Source organism: Bos javanicus, chromosome 27 (genome assembly GCF_032452875.1).
Source record: "Bos javanicus breed banteng chromosome 27, ARS-OSU_banteng_1.0, whole genome shotgun sequence".
In the NCBI taxonomy this organism is placed as follows: Eukaryota; Metazoa; Chordata; class Mammalia; order Artiodactyla; family Bovidae; genus Bos; species Bos javanicus.
Genome location: NC_083894.1, coordinates 1,451,078 through 1,470,663, shown reverse-complemented (window position 1 = coordinate 1,470,663; position 19,586 = coordinate 1,451,078). Strand labels below are relative to the sequence as shown.

The following is a 19,586-nucleotide window of genomic DNA, read 5'->3' as shown; positions in this document are numbered from 1 at the left end:
GTGCGGCTCCATGCTCCCCTCCGCAGACTCTCAGCACAGGACGTGCTTTCCCACCCGTGCAGACGCCCATGACCTGCGCTGGCATCGGGGGCCGAAAGTGCAGGAGCCAGCACTTTTCTGATGATAGCCCCGCGGTGGCAGGCGCACGTCTGCCCCACGGAGGCACCCGCTCTGGGGGCTGTGCAAGGGGTCTCGGCTGCACTCTGGGTTCCTGCAGATTCTCTGCCTGTGGACAGGATTCTGCAAACCCAGCTGCTCAGCCCACGTGGGCCAGTGAGCCCTGGTGAGCCCCGCATGGCCCTGAGGAGGCCCCTCTGTCGTCTAGAAGCCTATTCCGCCAAACTGAACGTCTGCAGTCACTGTTCTCTTGTGAATATTAGTTCATCTTAGGTCACTTTTGTTCATATCTCATTTCCTTCTGTTGGGAGAACATCCCAGGTCCTGGCATTGATTTTCCATTATCAGCTCTGTGGTCAGCATAGAAACGGACGCTGCATCTTAGCAGTATGTGATGTACAAGGCCTTGGGGGTCATCTCTCCCTGGCCCTCCCTTCCCAGATGGACAGTGAAGCCAAAGAGCTGAAAGGCCTGGCTGTTTGTCCAGCTGGACCCAGGGAGCTGGACCCAGAGACGCCAGTGGCCATCTGAACTGGGCTCACTCAGTGAGTTGGGTGCTTCCGTCTGCTGGCTGCTCTGGGCTCCTTGCGAGCTGCTAGGCGGCCCAGGGACATCTGCCCCACGCCAGGGGGAGTGGGTGCAGACAGCCGGGGATGGGGTGCTTCAGGTAAGGTTCATATATGTACCATCATTTGAGCCCGTATTTCTACAATATGACTCTAAATAGAATTACATATTCAGACCTGCATTCATGCAGGTGTCCACCATCCTGGTAATTACATCCTTCTATCAATCCCGAATACAGTTGCACGTTACAGTCACAGGAGGCTTCGTTTTAGGACACTATTGATCACCTCACTGACATTTTCATCATCTCCAAACCAGCAAAAAGGCAACGCCCACTCGCAGTGAGTATACAGGACGCTAAGGGAGAAGGTGGGAGGTCTGGCTGTGAAAGGTACTCACAGCTGTGGTCACGCCTGGGGTTAATCCTGATGGTCTTTCATCTTATGGGGTCTCCCAGGTGCTTCTTTTAAAGTACAAGCCTTATACGTGTCTACATGTCTCATAAATGTCTGTCTGGATTGGGGTAAGTACTTTGCAAAAGAGCTCATTTGAAATATTTCACATAATTCAGTATGCCCCGTTTGTAATGGCTAGGAGGACTTTCTGCATATCTGAAGTCCTGTTTTCCTGCTAATAAGCCATCAATGACAAAGCTGGCCGGTCAGGTGACCGCATTAAAGATAATATGAAACTGAAGATGCCACGTTTCATTTGTTTAGAAGCATAATGCAATAGGATGTGGAGTGCTAATTAAATACAGTTGCCATGGAGACCATGTTCACGTGGTCAGTGTTATTAACTTGAAAACCGTCTACATGAGGTGGGTCACTGAGAATAAAGGAGGATAAACTGAAACAAGGAGCCTTAGATTCAGATCCCATTTGTTCTCCTTAAACACACACAAGCACAGAAACAAAGGGACGAGTTTTTACAGTATGAACTTGAACTATGAGCTGATGTCACACAATGACAAAACGCCCAGCGGATGTGGATGGACAGAGCCCAGCGTGTACCACCCACCAGCGCCCTCCTACCAGGGCAGGTAGGTCTCATCATCGGAGGACACGGAACGACCCGCGGCGTGCAAAGGTCAGCCCTGGGCTGTGAGGCAGATGTGACCAGTGGCTCGTCCCTGCTCCAGTCACGTGAAGGGAGGCTCGGTAAAACCCTCCAGCCGCACACGTGGAGCTAAGGCCGAGGGCAAACACCTTCGATGCCTGCTTCTGGCTCTACGGCCTGACCAAGAGGGCTTCCCTCAGAGCCGCGCCGGCGTCACCAGCGGCTCCAGCCCTGCCTCACCGCTGGCTTTGTCCCCTCAGCTCTCGACACTCAGGCTAGCCCAGAACCCTGACTTGGGCACTGTGTAGCCTGTGCGCACAGGGCCACCTGAGGGCCAGTCAGAGCATCCACAGCGGGACGAGACGGTCTGGGGTGACCCAGAAGAGGGCACCGGTGGGGCACGGGTGGGGGCAGGGCACAGGGTGGGGTGGGCCCTCCCCTCCCTCTGGCGCCCCTCCTGAGGGGTCAGGGGTCAAGTCTTACAAGTGTGCTCCAGGTGTCAGGGCATCACCGCTGCAGTGAGGACTGAGGACAGCGAGGGGGTGGCATCACCGGGGACACGGGGAGGGGAGAAGGCCTGCTCCCGGCCCGGCTCCTCGCCCGAGCTCTGCACATGTGTTTTCCCTGCCGCCGCCAGGCGTGCAGCACTGTGGGCTCCCCACCCCGTGTCACCACCATCTCCCCAGGTGTAATCCCGGGATGTGGCTGTGAGGCGCGGCCATCCTTCCAGCCTTGGGAAGTCAGGACGGCCCAGGGCCGCCGGGCCACTGCGCTTCCCAGCAGGTGGGGTTCCCAAACGACCACCCCGACTGCAGTGTGACTCCCCCGCAGTCCCTGCAGAATCAGAGGTCTGAGGGGTATTTTCAAATGAAGTCTGCACAGAATTCCCAGGACGAGAAAGGATGCTGTGGGCAAAGTCTGGGAGCCTGGGGGTAAAAGGCGGTGTCGTGGCATGTCTGCTCCCCCTTCTGCTGCCCTCAGAGCTCCCCTGCAGAGCCCAAGAGCGGCTGTGACACATCCCCCTCCCACCCCCAGGACATCCCGGGGAGAGCCACGCCCGACTCCCATTGTGGCTGGGACGACTCGGCATGTGAAATGAGGGCAGCAGTACTTGAAGCTTTGCGATTGAATTCAGGTTCCAAGTCCGCCTGGGGACCCCAGGCCCGCATCACACCCGTGAAATGAGGGCAGCAGTACTTGAAGCTTTGCGATTGAATTCAGGTTCCAAGTCTGCCTGGGGACCCCAGGCCCGCATCACACCCGCCAAGTCCGGCTGTGCCCTTGGTCCTCTCTGGGGGTGGGGCCCCTCTTCAGCCAAGCCCGGGGCTCCGTCCAGCTCAGCCCACCTGTGCTCCACCCACTCGTCCTTGCTTCCCCTGATCCACCTGGTCCACCCACACACTTTGAGTTCACTCGCACCCCTGGCCTCGCTCAGATCCTCTGCCAATTACACAAGGTCACTGGCCATCAGGCTCTAGGAGGACTGAGCCGCAAGCCTCTGCAGCTGTTGACCTTCAGTCCCCCCTGAAAGGAGTTCAGGGAGGAGGTGCTCTGTGCTCCAGGAAAACTCATTAACAGGCCTTCAGATAGATAGATATTTTGGGAGACTTTAAAACCCAAATTCTTGCCTTGCCCCTTCTTAGAAGAGCACTAAAGCCATCAACTAAGACGTCTGCTCCTGTGACCAGGAGAGCCTCCACCTGGTGTGAGCTTGGCCACAGTTGCACACATGCTGGCCAGACTCCTAGCTCTTAGAAGTGGTTCCTCAAGCTAGTGGGAGGCTGTGGGGCCACAGCCCTCGGTAATGACCCTGACCTCACAGCTCTCAGGCTGCGCGCTTTTCCCCATTGGACACCTGCTGACCTCCCGCACAGCTGCATCTCTGCTGAGCCATGTGAGGCCGCAAGGCCAGTGAGGACTTCTCAGCCCCTCTGGGACCCCTCCCTACTGTCTGTCTATTTAAAGATGGAGATGGGGAGAGTGGGGTCAGGACAAAGGTTCTGCTGGTGGAAATGTCTCCTGACTGCGCATCCTCCTGATGGACATGGAGCCGTGGAGTCAGAGTGATGACCTCGGGGGTGGGGGCGTGACCTCGTCTCCAGGCGTGACACGTGGCAGCTACCTCTGGATGCACCAGGAGATGCTGGGTGAGTTCAGCTCATTGAAGGAGCACCCACAAAGCCTGCCCGGTCTCTAGATTCTCTGCCCTCTGTGAAGTCTGCTCCTGCAGAAAGCACACTCCAGGCTTCATCTCAGCCGCCCCCCTAATGAGAGGACTTGCAGCCGCACAGATTCGGGACCATCCCCGCTCACGAGGACAATGACACTGATGAGCTCCCCGTCCCTCCTCCCACGCTCCAGTCACAGCTGCGCCTGCATCTGGCCCAGCAGGACCGCTACGGACGGCTTTTCTTTGAAACCCACAAAAATGCTCATCATTTTACTTTGGACCAAGGATCAAGTCTCAGAAGATGCTGTCCTGAAGTCTGCAGAAATTTCACTCAGAGTTAAATGCCACTTCAATCAGGTGAGAGCAAACTCAGGTCATGAGAGGCAGCCCCAGGGACATGGGCAAGGACAGGGCGCCCCCCAAGGCAGGGACTCCTGAAGCCCCTATGGGGATGTCGGGGTTCACACCCCCGGTTGCCACTGGGGAGTCGCTTCCCTGGTTAGAAGGCTTCCAGGCCCTCATCACGCATTCGAACAAATCACAAATCATCTTCCACAGGAATTCACAGATGACTGAGGGCACATGCGCTTTACTTTGAATTTCTCTGGACTCAGAAAAAAGACCAAAAAAATGCTGAAGTAAAAAGAAGACTTCCTTAGGTAAAAGAGAAAGCTTCAGGGCGAAACTTACCTATCTGTTCTTAAATTTGAACATAACTCACTTCAAAAGTGACATTAATTACATTTTATATGTTTGAAATCTAAATTCCAAATGAATGTAGTGTCAAATCCTTTGTATCACCATCTGTATTTAATATGGTTTTACACCTAAGTTTGCTTGAAGACATGTTCACCATGTTTAAACTGGAAAAATAGTTTTAAAGATGGTTGTAAAGCAGTGTACAAAGATTAGAAAAAGCTGCCCTGTGCAGTTGAGCTGTCCCTGCCTGTCCCGGGGCTTGGTAACTGTCTCAGAGCTGGGCGTGAATGATGCAGAAACTACATGCCTTCTTTGTCTCTGACGGGTGGTTTTCCACCGGTGTATTAGAAGTTCCTGGGTAGGGCAGCCAAGGACACCCAGACACTTTGAATTTCAGAAAACAAAACAATAACTTTGCAGTAGATCTCAAACAGAATTTGTTGTGTGTCTGAAATTCAAACTCACCAGGGCATCTTGTATCTTTATTTGGTAAATCAGTGCCCTGGGGGCTTTGAGAAGAATGTGAGCACTCACTCAGGGAGGTTTTGGGTGAAGAGGAAAACCCTCCCCCACCTCCCTGTGATATCTCCTGCTTTCTGGAGAGGAGTTTTTCAGGCACTATTAACGTTATGAAAGGCCACAGTGTTAATGTTTAAGCACTCAAAACTCTTTATTTGATATATCACCTCAATTTTCTACACTTGATAAATTTCCCGCATCTCCTGGTTCCTTCCAGAGGGTAGAGTTCACCCAAGTGTAAGGGCTTTAAGGAGCCAGGGTTAACAAGAGAGCCAGTGACCCAGCGATCCTGTGTCTCTTCCTGGATTTTGTGCAAACGACTCAAGAGTAAAGTATTGATGCTCCATTTCTTTCCCCCTTTAAAAAAAATTGGCAAGCCTTGATTTTCAAATATCCAATTAAAGCAGAATGGTTAAATAAATTACGGAACAATCACAGCATGGAATGTTAGAGAGCTTTTAGCCATTTCAGAAATTCCCGGTGCAATGCTACGTAGAGATAGCCAAGAGCCAACTCTGAGTGTTTTATGATTCTCGTCAGCTTGGAAAAAAAAAAAAAAAAGACTGGGGGCCATTTACCAGGATGCCAAGAGCGACTGCCTCCAGCTGGAGGAATTACAGCCACATTTTGTTTTCCTCTTTAAACTTTTTGTACTTTCCAGATTTTCTTCAGCCGTCCTGCATGTGCTTTATAAATACAAGAGATGATAAAAGTACTTGGTGTTCCACAGACTCCAGTAGAGCCAGCATCTGTTTTCTTCTTTATTGGAATTAGATGGGCTGGCTCCCAAGTCCGTCTTCTTTCCTGCTCCATGTGGGAATGAACCTCTGCAGCCCCTGCGGGCGTGGGGGAGGGGGGGGGTCAAGATCTGTCTTGGGAAGGTGATGGGGACAGCATGTGTCCTGGGCACTGTTACTTTCACCGTCTTTCCTGGGGGTCACCTGTCCCCTCTCCTTTCTGGGTTGCTCGTTAAAGACGCTCCTTTTCCTGCATCAAAATCTGGGCTCAGAAAACAGAGTGCTAAAGTCACTCTACTGAAGGGCTCAGTCAGTCTTCCTGAGCTCGGCCTCCGTGCCCGGGCACTATCCATGCCCAGAGGGATGGGGCCCCCTGTGGACGCCACCACGCAGAGGGTTTCACCCCACGATCATGGTGGGCGAGGAGGGCCTGGGCTGTCCACCAGCCCCACTGCAGCCGTGCTGGGGGCCCTGCCCCATGATCACAGTTGGGGAGGAGGCCCTGGGCTGTCCACCAGCCCCGCTGGGGGCCCTGAAGGGCACTGTGTGGCCGGACCTGCCTCAGCATGGGTTTGCCCGATGGCTAAAATTTCTTTCAAAAGGCATCGTTCAACATCAAGGACCTACTATACAGCACAGGGAACGATATTCAATATCTCATAATACATGATAATGGAAAAGAATCTGAAAAGTAATGATTTGTGTAACTAAATCACTTGATGTACACCTGAAATTAACACATTATACATCAACTATACTTCAATTAAAAAAAGAAAAGGAAAAAAAAGATACAATGTAAAAGGTAGTATTTTCACAGCTGCTGTGTCACTGACTTCACAATGCAGGAGACCTGGGTTCGATCCCTGGGTCAGGAAGATCCCCTGGAGAAGGAAATGGCAACCCTCACCAGTATTCTTGCCTGGAGAATCCCGTGGACAGAGGATCCTGGTGGGCTACAGTTCATGGGGTCACAAAGAGTCGGACACGACTGAGCGACTTCACTTTCACTGTGTCACTGAACCTAGCCCATTTGGGGAGGAGACTTGAGGGGGATCACCGAGGGGTGTCCCAGCCTCTGTGTCCTGTCCCCCCTCGTGTGAAAGACATTGTCCTGCACCTGCCCACTCTCAGCCCCTGAAACCTCGCTCATGTCCACCCCACAGCTGCCCGTGGACACCCAGGACTGGGTGCTGTGCCTCTGAGTCAGGCCTGCGGCCTGGCAGGAAAGCTGCAGGAAACAGTGCCCGAAGGCCCAGAAGGCAGGCAGGAACGGGCTGTGAGGATGAGCGCCATCTGTGTGGCTTTGTGGGCGAGGACAGTGGCTTCTTAGAGCAGCTCACTTACAGATAAGATACACTTTTAACTCCAGTCATTCTGCAGTTAAAATGTAATATATTCAGTTCTTACACAGACTGGAATAAACTCAATTATGTACAGAATTCATTATAAAGTCCATATATTAAACTATTTCATAGCCAAAACGTTATGTAGATTCTTACTTTCTGAAAGAAACCTTGGAAATTTGATTTGCAGTTGGCTGTTTCAGCTCCTGAATCTTTGTGAATACCCACTTCCAGGGCCCCTCAGCCATAAAACTGCATTTTGATCTACACCTCAGAGCTGCAGTTACTCATTTATTCCCCTTTGGATATTAATAAAAGCATCATATTTGTTAGGAAATGACAAATGAACCTGGTTACTTTGTGCATCAATAAATCACTTCCAGGGCATCTATCTTTACATCAAGTTTACTCCCAGAAAACGAAATAACATACAAAGCTTCACAGTAGCACCTGGATTGCAATTCATTTTTAAAGCCCTTGGATTCCAGATTGATTCGGCTTTAACAAATCGTGTGGTCCTTGACCTAAAACCTGCCCAGCGGCGTCAGTGCCGGCAACTGGCTGCCCCCCTGCCACCGTATGGTTTCAGGAGATGCTGGTCTCGCGGGTCACGGCGAACCGGACGCCAGCTTCCCCATCTGCTCGCGCTTCAGGAGATTCGCAGCTGCAGGAACGCACGCATCTCCACATTTTAATGCGTGTTTGTGACCCAAGTGCGCGGCCCTCAACCTCCCGGTTCACTGGCAGCGAATCCGCCTCGAGCCATTTGTGTTTCTATAATGAGAGCCCTGGCAACGCCACCGCACTTGGCAGGAGAGCCTCGCCAGCTCCTAGCCGGTGAGGCAGAAGCGAGGGAGGAGGCCGATCGGCGGGGCGGGGCCTGGGAGTCGAGGGGCGCGGGCTGTTCCTGGGGACACAGCGCAGCTTGTCACGGCCTCAGCTTGCCTGGGGACGCTGAGCAGAGGCCCCGGATCCCCTCTCTCAGGGAGGACCACTCCCGAAGCTGTGGGCACAGGACGGACACCATCCGCCTGATGGGGCGGCCGTCTTTCCTAAGCCACAGCAGCCGGACGCCGCCCCACCTGAGCAGAGTCCCCACGCCGTCTGGAGCGTACGCCCGGCTTGGCTGCCTTCCACCAGCGTCCCGGCGCACCGAGCCCTCCGCGGGGCATTCGGCACTGACGCTTCATCACCCTTGACATCTCCACGGAAACGTCCCCGTCCCCCCCCACCCAACACGTCTCAGCATCGTCTCCACAGCGAGAACTTCTATTCCTAGAACACGTTCCTGAAGTCCGTACTCCTCTCTTGCCCACTCGGGCCTTGCGGCCGGTCCATCCTAAGCAGGTTCCCATGAACTCGGAAGAAGCCTGGCTGCTTTCAGCCCGGTGAATGGGAGCTGAGTCCTGCCTGAGCGCAAAGGTGGCAAAGCCAGGGAAAGTCTGCGACTCATTGACTGAGTTTACAGTGCAGAGCGGGTCTGGCTCTCCAACCCCACCTAAATTACACTGAAGAAGCTTATCATAACTACCTGGCAAGATGAGGGAAAAGGAGGAAAAAAATACATTTTTTAAAACAGAAAAATGACAGGGCAGCTGAATTAAAATCATCCCAATTTCCGAGCTCATTTCTGAAGCCTCCTGTCAAGCTAAACTCAGCGTCCACACGGCTCTCTTTGGCTCCGTGAGAGACCGTGGAAATGCCTGGTACTGGTGGATGAGTTTCACCCTCAGTTTATTCATTCTCATCAAAATTTAAAACAACGCTTCCTCACTGACATGGTAGCCACAGCGACAAAACAGTCCCAACAGGGCAGATGTTAGTGAGAAAAAGAGTGGGAAAGTTGGGGAGGAAGGTGTGACTTGTTAAGGGGACAGGTCAGTGTCCAGAAGACACAGTCGGTGGACTCAGCTTGAGAGGGACTGACAGCATCTCAGAAACCACATCATGACCTATCACCTCCCCCATTTCTCATATATTTATGGTCAGTTGTCGTTCAGTCACTCCGTCGTGTCTAACTCTTTGTGCAACACATTGGAAAGCATCAATTCTTCGGCAGTCAAGAATGTTTAATTTATGCACTAACAGTGTGAATACTTTCTCTCAGATGCTACAGCCATTTGGACAGGTGCCTGGCCTTCCCCTGGGGTCGCTGTTAGCTGTACCGACTGAAGGAGGCAGGAAGGACCTGCCTTTCAAGGAGGCAGGAAGGTGCTTTCAAGTCAATCTTGAACCCCTTGAGTTTCTGGGTCTGATTCTGGGCTGTCACCAACAATGGAGAATTAAAGCTGCATGAAGGACAGCTGGGCTCACCTGGATTCCCAGGGACAGAACCTACCACCAGGGCTAGATTTCCCTTCTTTTCAAGTGTTTCGGGCAATAAGGTTCTATGGAGCTCATTTCAGCTCAGTCTCATCTCAGTCACCACTCATGTTTCTCCTCCAAGTCAGAAATGTAGGATTCTGGAACTCATGAGCTGTTTGCTTGCTGGACCAGAGCAACAACACAGGTCTGAACGAGAGCCATCAGGGAGGACAGGGCTGGAGTCCAGTGGAGGCTCAGCACAGGGGCCCAGGAGGAATCTAATTTCTGGGCTGGTCGAGGAATCCATTTTCCCAGGCTTTAGAGCCTTAGACCATAAAATCCAACAAGCTGTCATCCAACTCTGACTTTTCCTCCTGAGATTTTTCTCTTAACGGCTTTGCCACCAGAGACAAAGTGTGTGTCCTCTTCCCAGCTCAGGCCAGGATGCCGGGGCTGGCCGGTCACAGCCCCACATGGTGACCACACAGGAAACACGTGAACACACTGGTGTTCAGAAAGCACCCAGGCGACTCTTTTTCACTTCCATCATTCTCTCATTTTGTCAGCACCAACTCTCCGATTCGGCAAATCACTTATAAACGGCCCACTGGGCAACCAAGGATCAACCATCTGTGTATTTGCTCACATCAACTCTTTCTTGATTTAAGTTGTTTTAAAGAAAACATGTGTGCCTACAAGCCCATCCTGTGAATAGCATGCTGTTGATGATGTGATGTTGAACAAAACTGGAGGAAAACTGGGTCGCCCCTGGACCGTCCTCCACCCCTGCTCGCTCCCTTTCAGGAAAGCATGGGGACCACCTCCCTGAAGCTGCATGGGGGCTCTGAACAGCAGAGAAGTCAAACGCCACCTCTGAAGACCCAGAAACCTTCACCGGCCACACGGCGGTTCTTGAATCATCAAAATGAGGTGGACAGGGAGACTGTGTGCAGTCGTTACTCAGCGCACCGATTACGGGCTGGGCTGCAAGGCCTACCGAGGAGCCAGGGCCTCCCTGGGCACCGAGGGTAAGCACACAGCCGCCCAGGCTTACATAAGGATTAAACAGATTAACACATTGACAATTACACATGGGTTGGGGCTCTTATTTCTTTAAATAGTCAAAGAGCACAGCCAGTTTAGACACGCAACTGAGATGCCATCACAATACATCCTGCACAACGAGCGCTGCCCAGACTGTCCCTCCGGGGAAGCCCCCCACACGCATCCTCCTGCTGCTCGTGCTACTTCACTGCCAAGCCAGGTGGAGCAGAAATGCCGCAAAACCAGCAGCCAGCTGGACCTGTGGCCGAGGCCCAGAGTCCACTATTTTCTCTAGGGCGGGGCCAGCCAAACCCTCTGCACTACAGAGACAGGGATCGCCAACCCGCCAGGACCACACAGAGGAGGAGACTGAGCCCGTGGCTTCCGTGGTGCAGTGGTGACCACGCCTGTCTCACAGGGATCAGCCCGCAGGGAAAGTCAGCTGCTCATCCCCCTCCTGCCTCAGAACCAGCTCCCAGCTGGGCAGGCTCCGTCCCCGCCCCCATACCCCAGGCTCCCATTCACCCCCAGCCATGGGCCTCCGGGTTTAGCCCCGGGGCAGTCAGTGCTCCTGACCTCGCCCGCTACTCAGGGCAGAGTGTCCTCAGGCAAAGACGGAGGTCATTTGTGTCCGGTGCTCTGAGCAGATGCGAACGATCGCCCTATCCACGTCACAGCCGATGTGCCCTTAGGGTTCCCATCTGTGTTTCCTGGCGGCCAAGTCAAGTTGAGGACATGCTTTTAGGATTCTGAAATGGAGCATATTTCAGACGTGGAGCCCTGCTATCACCAGGTCACGGCCTGTGCTGTCCTGTCGTTGGGACAGGCTGGCGATCTCGGGTCCTGGGTGCTGCCACTTGGTGATATGGGACCTGATGACGCTGATAGGTTTGCTTCCGACTAATACGGGAATATTAATTAGTCACTATTTCCTGGAGTTTTTGTGGTGAAAATTGCATTTGGCTAATACTGCATTCTGACCTTCAATTTATCCGTTAACCTCACAACTTTTCTTAGCACTCAGCTAACGACACATCCTTAGGAATGAAGGAGTGAGATGGAATAACAGCCCCTCCACCAGGAAGGCCCTCTGGGTTACCAAACACAACTGTGCACGGCTCTGACCCCAAGGAGCTGCCTAATCCAACTGGAGACCATGCTAATGGAGAGACTGATACAACAGGGACAATCTGGGGAGGAAGAGTGGCCGGAGATACAGACAACCGTGTGCTCACCCAGATCGAGGGCTTACAACTTCAGCCCTGACACCTGCGGAAGTCTCACGGGAACCTTAGACTTTCTGAGAAAACAGGGGCGTCCACACCCAGCCCTTGCTGCCTGTGCCAGGGATGATCTCATCACAAGTCTCCAAGGCTTACCATTCTCCAAAGCACAAGTCCCCAACCTAAAGGGACAGCAGCTGCTGCCTGGGACAGGCCCAGGAAGTAACCTGATGTCTCAGGAAGTGAGAAATAAGCAAAGACAGCAAAAGGCTCTTTCCTAAGAGAAATGCAAGAAAAGGAACAGGAAGCTGAGGATGAAACAGAAGGTGTTTCACTAACAGCATTTAGGGTCATGAGTGACAGCTCAGGAAAACTTAAGAGTCTCATGACGTAGGTAACTGCCTGGTTTGCATAGTAACCAGCAGATCCCAGCTAGAAGCAGGCCTGGAACCCTCCCCAAGTTCTCACAGCCCCCCACCCAGCTGTCAGATGGTGGTGGTCCCGCTGCCACTGACTTGGGTCAAATGCAAATGGCCATGCGATCTTAACTGGGATTTAGACATGGTGATTAGAGTAAAAGATGCCGACTGGGGGAAAAGGAAGGTGGGTCATTTCCAAAGGTCATGTTAACCCCTTGTGTACAAAGGAGGAAAAGGGACAAGCCACCCTGACAGAGGGCGATGAACCCAAAGAAACATGGAACCCCCACACCGTCACCGTGAAAAATCCTTTTTCTGCTGGCCAGACACCACTGACTCATCCACCAGAGCAAAACTCTTGCAAAGTCACTCCTTCCTGCTGACCATTGTCCCAAGCCAGCTGTTCTCTGGGTTCAGGGATCCTCCCTTCAGTCATCACTTTCAATTCCCACCTTTCAGATTCTTCTGGGCCATGTTACCTGACTGCTGGTGGGCTCTGTGTCTGTGAACCATGAGAACCCATATGTTTAGACAAGAGGAAGTGAATGTCAGGGAAGAAAACAAGCAGCTATTTTGGATGAACACTCCTGCGAGCAGATGGGGAGGAGGCGGTTCGTCGTCAGCACAGACAGGTGAGCTGGGAGAGAGTCGACCCCAGAGCAGACAGGCACAGGTCCAAAGATGATGGATGGGGCCTCAGACCTGGCTTTAAAGTCGCCTTTCTGCGCCAGAGTTTCAACAAAGGAGCAAGATTCCCCATAGAGGACTTAACAGAGTGAGTTCAGTTGAGTTGAGCCATGTGGAGGAAAAACAGAGTCACACAGAGGCCGAGGGAGAAGGCGTGGAAGCAGGAGAGCATGGACATGGAGCAGGGGGAGGAGGAGAGCGTGGACATGGAGCAGGGGGAGAGAGTGTGGACACAGAGCAGGGGGAGGAGGAAAGCGTGGACATGGAGCAGGAGTTGGAGAGCAAGGACACGGAGCAGGGGGAGGAGAGCGTGGACACAGAGCAGGGGGGTTAGAGTGTGGACACAGAGCAGGGGGAGAGAGTGTGGACACGGAGCAGGGGGAGGAGGAGCACGTGGACACAGAGCAGGGGGAGGAGGAGAGCATGGACATGGAGCAGGGGGAGGAGGAGAGCGTACACGGAGCAGGGGGAGGAGGACAGCATGGACACGGAGCAGGGCAGGAGAGCGTGGACACAGAGCAGGAGGAGGAGGAGAGCATGGACACAGAGCAGGGGGAGGTGGGGGCGTGGACACAGAGCAGGGGGAGGAGGGGGCATGGACACGGAGCAGGGGGAGGATGGGGCGTGGACACAGAGGAGGGAGAGGACAGCGTGGACACGGATTAGGGGGAGGAGGAGAGCGTGGACACAGAGCAAGGGGAAGAGAGCGTGGACACGGAGCAGGGGGAGGAGAGCGTGGACACGGAGCAGGAGTTGGAGAGTGTGGATACGGAGCAGGGGGAGGAGGGGGGGTGGACACGGAGGAGGGGGAGGAGAGTGTGGACATGGAGCAGGAGTTGGAGAGCATGGACATGGAGCAGGGGGAGAGAGTGTGGACACGGAGCAGGGGGAGGAGGAGAGCGTGGACATGGAGTTGGGGAGGAGGGGACGTGGACGTGGAGCAAGGGGTTGAGGAGAGCATGGACGCGGAGCAGGAGGAGGAGAGTGTGGACACGGAGCAGGGGGAGGAGGGCAGCGTGGACATGAAGTAGGGGGAGAGAGCGTGGACATGGAGCAGGGGGAGGAGGGGCGTGGACATGGAGCAGGGGGAGGAGAGCGTGGACCTGGAGTAGGGTGGGGGAGGAGAGCATGGACATGGAGCGGGGGAGGTGGGGGCGTGGACACGGAGCAGGGGGAGGAGATTGTACAGGGAGCAGGGAGAGGAGGAGAGCGTGGACTTGGTGCAGGGCATGGAGGGGAGCGTGGACCCAGTGCAGGGCGGGGAGGCAGTAATTATGGCTGAGTCCTCTCCCATGCAGCACTGGCCACGGCGCGGCCCTGGGGTGACCATCCTACGGCATCCATCTCTCAACTTACGGCTTGTCCTCTGGGGCCTGAGCCGCAGGCGTGGACCAGGCAGGGGTGGGGGGTCCCGCTGTCCTGGGGGCAGCAAGGTCTGGACCGCAGTCCACCCCTGATCCACCCCTGCCATCCTGCAGTGCCCCCAGGGGGGATGAACCAGACCCTCCCGGGGTAACAGGCCACCTGTTAGTGCAGGTAAGCGTAAAACAGGAAGTGCTGCACACAGTAGGTGCTCTATCCTGCAAGACTTGCCTGGAATAAACCTGTCTCTTGTTGCTCCGTGGTGTTCAATTTCTTGCAACCCCACGGACTGTGGCCCACAAGGCTCCACTGTCATGGGATTCTCCAGCAAGAATACTGGAGTGGGTTGCCATGCCCTCCTCCAGGGGATCTTCCCGACCCAGGGATCAAACCTGTGACTCTTGCATCTCCTGGATTCGCGGGTGGATGCTTTATCACTGTGCCACCTGGGAAGCCCAAGCTCGGCTCTGCACACAGAGTCCTGAGTGTCAGATGGGGCACACACTTCACAGAGCAGAGTGTGACTTGGGCTGTAGCGGGAGGAGAACACAGGAAGGGTGGAGTCTGACCCAGGGCGAGGCACGGAGTGCGGCCTGGCTGCTTGGGACTGCAGGGAAGCAGTGGGATCCCAGTCACCGAGCTGGTCTCGGCTACACACACACACACTGTGCTCGGCTGAGCCGTGGAAGTTGGAGCTGGGGGAGTGGTTGGGGCCCCGGGGGCACAGAGGCAAGGGGAAGGTGGGTTGGCACCCCAGGAGCAGGCTGACTCCTTACTGAGGCTTCACTGCTGTGTTAGGGCTGTGTCGCCTTCCTCCCACAGGAGTGCGGTAAGTCAGGCTTCAAAAGGTTTAGAATCGAGACTTGGGAGCTGGACCTGCCCACGGTCCCCCGGCTGAAAGCCAGCTGAGAGTCTGAACCCACAGGTGAGACGCACAGAGGGTCAGATGCTGTGGAAGGGGGCTGTCGAGGCCTGAGAAGGGCCTGCAGTTAGAGGCAGGACCTGGGCGCTGAATGGGTGGCCCCTGGGGACAGTCTGGGGGACCGTCCAGGCGGCGGTCATAGTGGAGCCCTGGGAGAGGGGAGGGAAACCCCGGGCAAGACCTTTGATGACAGAACAGCAAGTGGGAACTAAGAGCTCAGGAAATGGCAGATGGTGCCTGAAGATAACTCACTGCCTCTTTTAATCTGTTTATCTCTCCATTCTATCACTTGAGGATTGAGTCAAGCATCAAATACTTAACAGAAAATAGAATAAATACCAGTAGTGCCTCTGTTGGCCACAAAGCCACTGCTTTGGCCGTTTCTGAGCTGCTCTATGAAGGTTTAAAGAAGGGAGTGCATGACAAAACACCACAGAGGCGTTATCAGAAACATTTATCAACCGTGAGGCCATAGCATTGACCACTTGGGATGAATCCCAACCCTGCTGGGGTGGCGGCTGGTCACTGGGGCCAACGAGGCTGTCCTGGTGCAGAGCAACTGGAGAACAGCCTTGGGATTCAGGGATGCACCTGGCCGGTCCCAGCGGACGCAGACAGCCACTGCCCAGCGGGTTCTGCCCTGACTCTGGGCTTGTGGCCTCATGCTTGTGGACTCTGCCCACACCAGCCTGTGGCCCTTTGCTGAAGCCACTGCAGGACACAGATGAGGTCGGGGTACACTGCCCGTCTCCTTCCCAGGATGGAGGGCGCCCCAGGTTCTGAGCTGGCGAGACCAGACGCTGGGCCAACACCCACTTGAACAGACTCGGACACTCTCAGAAGCACTGAGGTTCCCAGAGAAACACGGGACCAGCCTGGATGCCCTGACGCTCTGCCCTGGGTCCACGTCTGGGGCAGAATGTTCCTGAAGGTGGCTCGAGGAGAGGCATGATGCAATCATGCCCTGCCAGGCCCGGCCGTGCACAGAAGCCTGTGGGTCACACACTCTCTAGGTGGGGGTGGCGGGGGGGTTACTGAGGAAATTAGCATTCCTCTGCTGGTGACAAGTTCCAAAAATTTTTATTTTATTTTTTTCTAGTGAAATCAACTTGAGTGATGAGACGTGAGCACGGTGGCCTTCTGATCGACGTGGGTCTGGGGTTCTGGGGTCTCAGCGTGCTCCTCAACCTGCCTCGCCCTGCTGTGCAGCATGGAGGCCTGGAGCCGGAGGAACACAGTCTGAGAGCCCAGTGGGCTCCCTCCTCTCTGCCCACTCTCTGCAGTCACTGGATGGGCTGGCCCGGGGGCTCCTACATTCCCTCCTCACACATGCTTGCCCTGGAGGGTCTGTGCCTCGTGTGGGGCCCTGACGCCTGCCTGGGGAGGCATGTGAGGAAAAGGAGCTGCTGAGGGGTGGCTTGGAGGAGCGGCCGCTGGGCTGGGCTCTCAGGCAGAGAAAGGGCGAGGGGGCCTGACGGGACATGGGGGTGAGGGAGTGGGGAGACGGGGCTGCTGGACTAGGCTCTTAGGCAGGTACAGAGTGTGGGGGCCATGGGGGAGGACACGGGGCAGGAGTGGAAGGAGGGGCTGGCTGTCCAGCTTCACCAGAACCCGGCTTGACACACAGGCTGGCTGAGAAGCGCCAGCGAGACTGGTTGAGACCTGGGCCTCCTGGAGCCATGTCTCGCTGGCCCAGTTCCAGGGCTCCAGCTACTCAGGGTTCTTGCTCCATCCTGGTGCCACGCTGCCACCGCCCAGCGGGCCTCCTGGCAGAAGCATCGGAAAATCAAGCCAAAGCCCAGGAGGAGGGAGCCAGCACCGTGGGCTCCAGAAGACCCATCAGGACGCTGAACTGTGTCGGTGCTTCTCCGCATCAGTGTTTGTCTCATTCAGCGGCTTGTGTATGTTATACACGACGCACAGCACAGCGGTTCTGCAGTCGGCGTCATCATTAACGAAAGGGCCTTCTTTATCAACATCAAGAGTGATTTTCCTTGTTGCTTAAGATTTCTTGTGTGATGAGATGATGAGCAATGTTTGCTTCTGTCACCTGCTGGAAACTAGCATTTCTTCTGAAATCAACCCTTGGAAAAGAAAATGGCTCCTATAAATCAGTGCTGCTGTGCCCTGGGCTGGGGGCCTGGCATGTTTCTCGGAGATAATGCTGCTCAGAAAGTAGCCCAGCGGAAGCATCTCTGCGCCCGCCCAGGACTTGCTCAGTCCTGGCTCCCGCACCCGCCCACTGGTACCCGTTGCCTAGCAACCCAGGATGTTCAGCCCAAGTCCTGAAGGCTGAGTTACAGCAGCAGAGGAATTAAATTAATTTATATCTTCCTGATACAACAACAACCCAGCGAAAACTGTGTCCTTTCCAACATGAACCCAGCTGGTCTCTCCTACCTGGTCCTTCACCAGAATCCATCATTTCAGCAGGCTCACCAACTGCCTGGTTTTGGAAATGGGAAACCTAGCTTGGCATTTACAATTTCAATTCTTTTAAAATCTGGCTTGCTGTTTATATTCCATAGAGAGAGTGTGTTCTTGAATCTCCATCACCCCAGACTTTTGTGTGGAAGTTACACTGCATGTGAAAATGCACTGGTAACACAGCTGAACAGTTTCCCTGTGGGATACTGCAGTCTTCATCCCTGATTTAAAAACTGCTAATAGTTCTTCACTCTTGACTCCACCCCTCATTTCCCCAAAGAGACTGTACCACAAAGTAGACATGGAATGACGAACTGGTTCAAAATTGTGAAAGGAGTACGTCAAGGCTGTGTATTGTCACCCTGCTTATTTAACTTCTATGCAGAGTACATCATGAGACATGCCGGGCTGGATGAATCACAAGCTGGAATCCGGATTTCCGGGAGAAATATCAATAATCTCAGATATGCACGTGACACCACCCTTATGGCAGAAAGCGAAAGGGAACTAAAGAGCCTCTTGATGAAAGGGAAAGTGGAGAGTGAAAAAGCTGGCTTAAAGCTCAACATTCAGAAAATTAAGATCATGGCATCCAGTCCCCAGTCACACTTCATGGCAAATAGATGGGGAAACAATGGAAACAGTGAGAGACTATTTTCCTGGGCTCCAAAATCTCTGCAGATGGTGACTGCAGCCATGAAATTACAAGACGCTTGCTCCTTGGAAGAAAAGCTATGACCAACCTAGACAGCATATTAAAAAGCAGAGACATTTCTTTGCTAACAAAGGTCCGTCTAGTCAAAGCTATGGTTTTTCCAGTAATCATGTATGGATGTGAGATTTGGACCATAAAAACTGAGTGCTGAAGAATTGATGCTTTTGAATCGTGGTGTTGGAGAAAACTCTTGAGAGTCCCTTGGACTGCAAGGAGGTTAAACCAGTCCATCTTAAAGGAAATCAGTCCTGAATATTCACTGGAAGGACTGATGCTGAAGCTAAAGCTATTAAAAAGACTCTGATTCTGGGAAAGTTTCAAGGTGGAAGGAGAAGGGGATGACAGAGGATAAGAAGGTTGGATGGCATCACTGACTCAATGGACATGAGTTTGAGCAAGCTCTGGGAGTTGGTGATGGACGGGGAAGCCTGGCATGCTGTAGTCCATGGGGTCACAAAGAATAGGACACAACTGAGTGACTGAACAAAGTAGATGATGAGGTTTCTTCTCTGTAAAGTTGAGGAAATACTGCCCTAATCCAACGTAAAGAAAATGCACCAGAAGTTATCTCCAGTCTCTCTCTGTCTATAGAAAGGAATAAAATTCACAATTCCTATAGTATAAACAGCATGAGAACCCTGAAGCGGTGAGAGTGTTGTGGTGGTTTTGATGTGAACCCTCAGCCTCGCACTGTCTGCAGGCGGAGTTGCAGAGAGAAGATGTGCTGACCCCCAGCCCTCAACTTGGCTGTAAGGCCCGGGAAGTCACTTTGCTTTGTAGGAGTTTATTTTATCATCATAATCCTCAGGGGTATTATGAGGACAATGTGAAATAAGATGAAAAAGTCCTAGCAAAGGTTTGGATAAATGTTTGTTTACACAGTTATAAAAAATTAAAGTGATTAAAAACTCCACTAATACTTGCTTCTTCACAGCTAATCAAAACAATTAGCTACAAGACACAAGTTCAATACTAAGCAGCTAGGACATGGGGAGCAGTTGTGGGGTGTTCAGGTGGGGGTCTCACATGTAGAACAATTTTAACTTGATAGACTTGATATTTTCATCTCCTTAACTCCATGCTTTGGAGAAGTGACTGGGGACAGCCGTCCATAAGTCAGGAGCCTTCCAGGCGGTGCTAGGAGGTTCCTGGTGGCCACGCACACATTTCCCATTGGTTGTTTGGTTATGATCAGTGTCAGTCTGTCGGTACCAGTACAGGGTCTCACGATCCACTTCATTCCACTAAATGCCAACAGGTCGGAAGGTAGCA

At 53.5% G+C, this 19,586-nt stretch overlaps 1 protein-coding gene across 6 annotated transcripts in view; it reads right to left on the bottom strand.

Annotated features, from left to right (window-relative positions):
- The window catches only part of DLGAP2 (DLG associated protein 2), a 647,652-nt gene that overhangs the window by 125,070 nt on the left and 502,996 nt on the right, over positions 1-19,586 (bottom strand). Inside the window, exon 1 of one of the 6 annotated variants that reach the window (XM_061404057.1) lies at positions 8,294-8,412. The exons of the other annotated variants lie outside the window; for them this stretch is intronic. The gene's annotated coding sequence lies outside the window, so the exon portion shown is untranslated. Of the gene's footprint in view, positions 1-8,293; positions 8,413-19,586 lie in introns of those variants that run through there. 6 annotated transcript variants of the gene reach the window in all.